Below are 8,878 nucleotides of genomic sequence, written 5' to 3' on the forward strand. Positions count from 1 at the left end.
GTAGCACGGAGGTGAAGGTATCCGATGATGGTTACACGAACTTCACCAAGTCTCTTTCTCTGGTTTCAGTTCTTCAGTCTAGAGGATGATGTTCTCTGACATTAAGCCTCTGCCCTTTAGGCTTAAAATGCATGGGGGGGGGGCACATTCCTGCCAGCAGTAGTAGCTGTGAAGTTCACCTGTTTGGACCTAGAAGTGTTCCTCATCTGTAAATATGATTTAAAATCTAAGCCATGAATATGCTTTATTTATTAAAACAACAGGTTTACATGGACAAAAATGGTGTGAAAAGCCTCCACATCTCTCTTATTGATAATTGTGGAGTACACATGCCAACAATGTTCTGCCTGCATTTATGCATGAGGAAAGTAAGCATTTATTTCTAGCCAATATTATTTTGATGTTTTCTGTCACTATAAGTCAAACAATCATTAGAGGAAAAACTTTCTTTCCATTTTGCAATTATTTCCCCCACATAGTTGTGTACTTGGAATGATGGTATGAACTTGTCTTAGGAGGTAAAGTAGAATTTAACGAATGACCAAATTATATCTGTAATATATACACATGTCAGGGTCTGTTCCTTTTACGTGAGTGGTTGTGTAGATTCAAGATTTCATCTAAAAAATTAAAAAGATCTTCTTGCAACCCATGTAGTTATAACAGCGCATTTCCCATGGAAACCCCAAGAGTTTCAGTATGGAATAAAACAGTTGTACACTCTTACTGTGCATATTTCTACAGTACTGAGAAAAAAAGTTAAAAATTCAGGAGCCTTCCTTTTATGTTATTGGAACCTGTAGCAGTTTTATTATATACTGAGTTATTTCTATTAACTCTTCATGCATAACTTACATTATAAGGATTTCTTGCATATACAGTAAGGAGTGGATTTTTATAGATTCAGACGCAAGAGCTTAAACACGTGGGACTCTTTTAAAGTAACAGTGGCTTAACTATTAGCACTACTTGACCAATAAAATACTCCCAGCCTAGACTGTTAATTGTTATGATCCTATCAATACAATAATTTACTGATATTCTGGTATAACGTAAATGTATTATAGCATAATTCAGAAAAAAATAGTGTTGAATGAGATAAAATAATATTCTTGGGATTCTATGGCCATAAGGACTTCCCTCAGTCTTTCTGTTTAGGGTCCAGCATGCTAATATTTTGCTCTGGCTCACTCTCTCTAATCAGATGCAGTGACAAACAACCCAGTTAGTGACTTAAAGCTGAGAGTTTAAGTCTTGCTCATTCTACTGTCTATCACATCTTCTTCACTTAGAACCAAGGATAACCATGTAACCTTTACCTAGGACACTGCTATTCTCTTGGTAGAATGAAAGAGATAAATGGCAATCCATAAGCTGGTTCTTAAAACTGTTCAGAAGTGACACACTTCACAATTACTCACATTTTATTGACCAAAGCAATGCAAGTGAACAGACCTAAATCCAATGACATCAGGAAATATAATCCTCCCCAAAAGAAAAGCATTATGAATATGGAAGAAGGTGTTTAAAAATCTAGCCTATAATCTCATCACCCTATTACCAAGGGGATGCTTCCGTCATATCTCCTTTATAACATCATAACTGAATCTTTGGGTCAATAGATTAATAATATTTGCTAGGAAAAAGTCCTTATCTAGGGAAAGTTCTTAATGGGGTGCTCCTGGCTAAAGATGGCTTATGATAAATAAAAACAGAATCTATGGATTTATGAGGTATGGCTCCCTGGAAAATATCACACTAGCTGGTGGGAAATTGGAAATGCTTCATAAACACAATGCTCCCTGATATCCAAGGTAAGAGCCTATATACCCCATTTAGAGATTTTGTCTTTTTTTGGCCAAGAGTGAATGTTCACTGTGGGAAGGAAAGAACCCAGGGGCTGCTCAGCATGTCTTAGAAGTCTCTTTGCTTTATCTGAGTCTCTTGATTATCTGTATCCTTGAAATCACTAGCAGAACCTGAATTTGGGTATGATGTCTAACCCACTTAAGTTTGATTTGAAAATTCAGTCCTTTGTGTTACTCAACAAATCATATGGCCAAGCCTGATAACAGTGCAGTGAAGGGGAAGCAATTATTTTTGAACAGTAATGTAATCTGCCATGCTTATTGTGCTTATTGATATATTTAGATTTATTATTGGCTTCTTATACTGTTTTTTGAAATGCTTTTCTTTGTGTGCATGTTTTGTGTTTGCTTTCTATTTGATCAGTATTTCTTCCTATTATACTCTTTATTGGTTTGGAATTTATATTTTATTTCTGGGATTTATTGGCAACCAGTGATTTTTTTTTTTTTTACTGTCTTCATAATTTTACCTTTTCCAGAATGTCATATAGTTAGGATCATACAGTATTTAATCTTTTCAGACTGGCTGCTTTTACTTAGTAATGTGCCTTTAAGATTCCTCCATGCCTTTCTGTGGCTTGATAGCTCATTTCTTTTTAGTGCTGAATAATATTCCATTGTCTGGATGTACTGCAATTTATCTATTCATCTACTAAAGAACATCTGAGTTCCTTCTAAGTTTTGGCAATTGTAACTAAAGCTGCTATAACATTTGTGTGAAGGTTTTTGTGTGGACACATTTTCAACTCATTTGGATAAATACCAAAAAATGCAATTGTTCTATCATATGGTAAGAGTACATATTTAGTTTTATGAGAAACCACCAAACTGTCTTTCAAAGTGACTGTAACATTTTGCATTTCCACCAGCAATGAATGAGTTTCTGTTGCTTTATATCCTCACCAGCATTTGGTATTATCATTATTTTATATTTTAGCTTTTCTAAGAGGTGTGTAGTGGTAGCTCATTTTAATTTGCAATTCCCTAATGGCACAAGATGTTGACGATTTTATTGTTATGCTTATTTGCCTTCAGTATATATTCTTTGGTGATATAGCTGTTCTGATTTTTTTTGCCTATTTTTAAATTGGATTGTTTTCTTATTGTTGAGTTTTAAGAGTTCTTGGTATATTTTGGATACTCATCCTTCTATCAAATATGCACTTTGCAAAGATTTTTTCCCAGCGTGTGGCTTGTATTGCAGTTCTCCTAACATTGTTTTTCATAAAGCAGGAGTTTTTAATTTAATGACATCCACCTAATTATTTTTTTCTTTCATTAATTCTGCTTATGGTGTTGTACTTAAAAAGTCATCCTCAAAAAACCTTAAGTTCACTTAAGTTTTCTCTTATGTTATCTTCTAAGGAGTTTTATAGTTTTGCATTTTACATTGGGTCTGTGGTTCATTTTGAGTTATTTTTTGTTAAATGTGTAAGGTCTGTGACTAGATTGATCGATTGATTGTTGATTGATTTTGCATGTAGTTATCCAGTTGTTTCAGTACCAGTAATTGAAAAGACTATTGTCTTAGTTAGTTCAAGCTGCCATAATAAAATACCCTAGCCTGGGTGGCTTAAACAACAGATTTTTATTTTTCAGTTACAAGCAGGTTTCATTTTATTAATAGATTAAATTAAACAACAGATTTTTAGTATTTTTATTTTTTATTATTTTTTATTTTCTCACAGTTCTGGAGGCTGGAAGTCCAAGGCAGGGTATTACCCTGGTATGTTTCTGGTGAGACCTCTTCCCCTGGTTTTTCAGTGGCTGATCTATTATTGTATATGCACATGACTTTTTTATATACATGCAGAGAGAGAGAGCAAACTTTCCAGTGTCTCTCCTTATAAGGACACTAATCCCCTAGGACCAGAGCTCCTCCTTTATGAACGTATTTAATCTTTTTTAATCTTTTTTTCATTTTTTAAAAAACTTTTTAAAGTTTTTTGTCATAACAAGAATTAAATAATTCTCTTTCACTTATATAATCCATTTTACAACCTATCATGCATTTTTTAAAAATTTTCAGTCACACTAAATGCATTAATCAGGGATCTTCAAAGAAACAGAACCAATAAGACAGATAGATAGATAGAGATAGAATCGTATATATATTGGTTTATTATAAGGTATCATAAAGAGGTATATTATAAGATACTGGCTCATGTAATTATGGAGTTTGAGAAGTCTCACAATCTGCTATCTGCAAGTCAGAGACCCAGGAAGGCTAGTAATATAGTTCTAAGGCCAGAGAGCCAGAGAGCTAATGATCTGAGTCTCAAGGTCCAAGAATCAGGAGATCCAAGAACAGGAGGAGATTAATATCTCAGTTCAAGAAGTTGAGAAGAGATAGTGAATCCTCCCTTCCTCCACCTTTTTATTCTATTCAGACTCTCAACATATTAGATGATGCCCATCCCATTGGGAAGGGCAATGCCCTCCACTTAGTTTGCCAGTTCAAATGCTAATCTCTTCCAGAAGCACCCTCACAAGTCACACCCAGAAGTAATGCCTAACCAGACATGCGGTCGACCCATGATCTAATCAAGTTGACACAGGAAAGTGATTATTATACTAAATATATGTATTTGTGTGTATGTGTGTATGTATAGGTATAATTCCTAGAAGCCATATTTGCTTGTTTCTTCTCTGTCATTTCTTTCTGTTTCATACCATGGGGTCTGGCATTATTTTTTGTAAACCATATTTTATTCTTTAAGCATTTTATTTTATTTTACTTTATGTTTTTGAGAGGGAGAGCTCAAGACAGTGCAAGTGGTGGGGGGGGAGGGGCAGAGGGAGAAGGAGAGAGAATCTTAGGCAGGCTCCACACCCAGCACTGGAGCCCTAGGTGGGGCTGAATCAAATGACCCTGAGATTATCACCTGAACTGAAATCAAGAGTTGGATGCTTAACAGACTGAGCCACACCCAGGTGCCTCTCTTTAGACATTTTAAACGTACTTATTTTAAATGGTCTTTAAAAATGTTCATCTGGGGCTCCTGGGTGGCTCAGATGGTTAAGCGTCTGCCTTCGGCTCAGGTCATGATCCCGGGGTCCTGGGATCGAGACCCGCATTGGACTCCCTGCTAGGCGGGGAGCCTGCTTCTCCCTCTGCCTCTGCCTCTCTCTCTCTCTCTCTCTGACTCTCATGAATAAATAAATAAAACATTTAAAAAAAAATTCATCTGCACTATTATCATGCTAATTCTTAATTGTGTGTGCCAACTTTCCTTTATTTTCCATTGTTTTTTGTGTGTTCTCTTTTTTATTTTTAAATTTTTAATAGTGAGTTCATTCTCAGAACACCTTGTTTTTCTGAAAGAATATTATGTTTTGGGGTTGTGACATTATTTCTACAAAGCACATTTACATTTGCCTCTACTGGTGTCACATTGGTTTTGCTATTTCTAGAACAGTTTTCATGTTGAGTCTTCATTTGGGTTACTGCTACATTCTCACACTCATAAATGGTGCCTTCTAGTTTTTATTATCTCATGGGTTATTCTTTTACTCTTAGAATCCTATGAAGGTGATAGAATTTTTTTTGCCATGTTTTTTGTTCAAGTAAATATTTTTGTCTCCCTTTGGTGATGAGAACAGTCCTTTGATGCTCTTGGCTTTATAAAATGGATTCTGTCTTTGTTCTCCAACTAGCTTGAGCTTGGGGCTACCACTCTTATAGGCATTATAATCTCAGTCCCATACTTTTTTTTTAGGAGATTTTAATTTAAATTCAATTAATTAACATATAGTATATTATTGGTTTCAGAGGTAGAGGTTAGTGATTCATCAGTCTTATATCATACCCAGTGCTTATTACATCACATGTCCTCCTTAATGTCCATCACCCAGTTACTGCATCCCCCCATGCCCCTCCCACACTTTAAAGTTGCTATACAAATCATCCCACATTAGCCACCATGGAAATTCCCACTGATGGCTCTGGCGTTAAATTCCTTATATTTTCACAGGATTTTAGCTAAAGAGTATTTTTTTCTTCAGTGTCAGCTATTCATATAATTCTTTTAATTTTATATTTTATTCAGTATTCCAGTGTGTTTGGAGTGGGAAAGTGGCATATCTTTGTCAGGTTGGTCTACCATATTTACCAGATTACATAAGAATACAATGTTTTTCTTACAGTGGGCTCTTGTGATTTACTCTTTTAGAGCTAGCACTGAGTTTATTTCAGATTTATGTCATTCAAAAGAAAGTAACACTATTACTAAACATCTAATAAATTATGGGTTTATTTTATTCCAGTTACTTTCAAATGTATTAAATTATTTACTTGTTACATCAACTCAATAAGATAAGTCTATTATACAAGTAAGGAAATTGAAATGTAGAAAATTAATTTGTTTAAGTCACCATAAAATCCATGGAGAATCTATAAAGTCTCATTCTGGATTCAGAGACCTTAAAAACAGTATGCCAAAGCAATACTGAATTAATACCTATATCCCTCCCTCAAAAAAATTATAGCATGACTTGTTAAAATGCTAGAAACAGCAGAATGCCAGAAGGTTCATGGCATAAAAAATCATAATTTCTAAAGTTAGCAATTGACATTCATAATTGCTTAAACAGAATTTATGTTTTACTTAGGCAAATAGAAAGTTTTTGGATATTTTAAAGTCTTCATGGTAATAATTATGGCTTAAACTGGTGCAGTGTAATGCACATGTTTTGGATGATCTTATTTAGTACATTTTCTATTAAAAAGAAGTGAAAACAACACAAATAATAGCATGAACTTCTACTTATCAGAGACTGTTTTAATGTTCTTAAAGAGTGATTTCTTAAAACAGTAAATTCTAGATGATATCCTATAGAATCAAAACCTACATAAACAATTTAAGCCTAGAATATCTGAAATAAAATCATCTTTTGGAAAAATACTTGAAATATATTTTCACTATTTAATTTAAAATCTGCTACCGAATTATCAAAAAATGTGTTTTGATAGTACAACTCTCACAAAAATGCTAGCATCTATCAGGAAACAGATATTTCAATAAGTACTTAACATTTTAAAATGTAATAATCATCATAATATTGACAAATTGACATCAACTCACGTGATGATATTGAGGTTCATTTAGGTATATGATCATATTTATACTTCTTTGGGTCCACAGTTAGTTAAAACAGGTAGTCTTTAAGAGAGGCTTTATTCTCAGTCTAGTTTTTTCCTAAGCCTTATTCAAAGAGACTTAAATACTACCAAAAACAATCTAAAAAAAAGTTTTTTCTCAAATCTCATCAAGAAATCATAGGCTTGCTGTTTTAATCCACATGCCTAAAACTGACTTAAACCAGTTTAAACAGAAAGCCTATAATGTAATAGATTGTTTTAAAATCTTAAGTGTGAAGTCCCAGCAATTTTAGCAATTCATATCATAGATTTTTTTTTTTAAAGACTATTTATTTGACACAGAGAGAGAGAGCACAAGCAGGCAGAGCGGCAGGCAGAGGGACAGGGAGAAGCAGGTTCCCCGATGAGCAGACAGCCTGAAGTGGTCTTGATCCCAGGACCCTGGGATCACAACCTGAGCCAAAGGCAGTCACTTAACCAACTGAGCCACCCAGGTGCCCCTCGGATCATAGATTCTGATGAAAATGGTACCCCTTGGAGTCAAGCAGATCACAAGTTACATAGCTGTTCAAGGCAATGTTGTATGAAGGAAAGGCTGTTTACAGTAACCCACAAGAAAGAAAGCAAAGAGAATAAATATGAAATCATATCAGCACTATTGATGGCTAAGGCACTGTGATTAAGGAGGAGCATCTCATTTATTTATTAAGAAATATTAGAAAAGTAGAGAAAGTATCCAGACCAAAAACTGGCTGTATACCATTTCATATCATATTCTCAGTTCTCAAACCTCCTCTGGGACAGACACTAAGGTTGCTATTACTATGAGTGGTATTCAGTTTGGGACTTCCTAGGCTGGTTCAGGTTGTTGAATCTGTGCTAGGTGGTTTGCACATACTTTCTCATGTAATCATCACGACAAGCTTGAGAAGCATGTATATTCGCCCTGTATATTTGCTGAGGTAGCTGAAATTAAGGAATGTTAAGAACTCGCTCATGTTTTGGGATCCAGGTTTGCTCTATTACCTTTTCTTTCTGCTATGCTTCCCCCAATGCATTTGTGAGCACTTAAGAATTAGTTGGTTTCACTTTCGCCTAATACGCTAATGAAACAGAAATTTATGTTATAATATTGACAGGTTTTTTTTTTTTGTAAAATAGGGTCATCTTTCATACTGATGTCAACTTTATTTCAGTTATTCCTTACGTCATTGCTCAAACTCACTTTTATTCAATTTATATTTAAACTCTTCTCTTTTTTTTTTTAGATTTAATTTATTTATTTGACAGAGACACAGCGAGAGAGGGAACACAAGCAGGGGGAGTGGGAGAGGGAGAAGCAGGCTTCCTGCTGAGCAGGGAGCCTGATGTGGGGCTTGATCCCAGGACCCTGGGATCATGACCTGAGCTGAAGCCAGACGCTTAACTGACTGAGCCACCCAGGCACCCTATATCTAAACTCTTCTAAAGCAAGCAATCTATACTTGTCACAAACTATTTCTTTGCTAGTCCCTTCTTATTCCTGAAATTTGATTTCTAGCTTCAATGACTTCCTCAGTGATTTTTTTCTTCATCCTTTTTCTGCTTGACATTAAACTTATTGATCATCCATTCCTGTTTTTAGCTCCCTTTATTTGCATGACCATGAAGAGGTCCTATAACCATCAACTGTCCTTTTAATGGCTAACCATCCATGCATTCCCTAGCTTACACCTTGTTTGGCTTGGCTTCACTAAGCCCAGTTTCCCCAGTTAGCTCCTCATTTTAAGTAGAACTCCCAAAGTTTAATCTTAAACCATTAAGTTCTTCTCTTTTTTTCTGTGTGCTTCAGTTACATTATCACTTAAGTGCTAGTCATTGAATCACTTTTATGTTAGAAACTCTATTGTTATAATAAATCACTACAGTT

This window comes from Callorhinus ursinus, unplaced genomic scaffold (assembly GCF_003265705.2).
Source record: "Callorhinus ursinus isolate GAN/ISIS: 27379988/994484 unplaced genomic scaffold, GSC_fseal_2.0 scaffold12, whole genome shotgun sequence".
NCBI classification, from domain to species: Eukaryota; Metazoa; Chordata; class Mammalia; order Carnivora; family Otariidae; genus Callorhinus; species Callorhinus ursinus.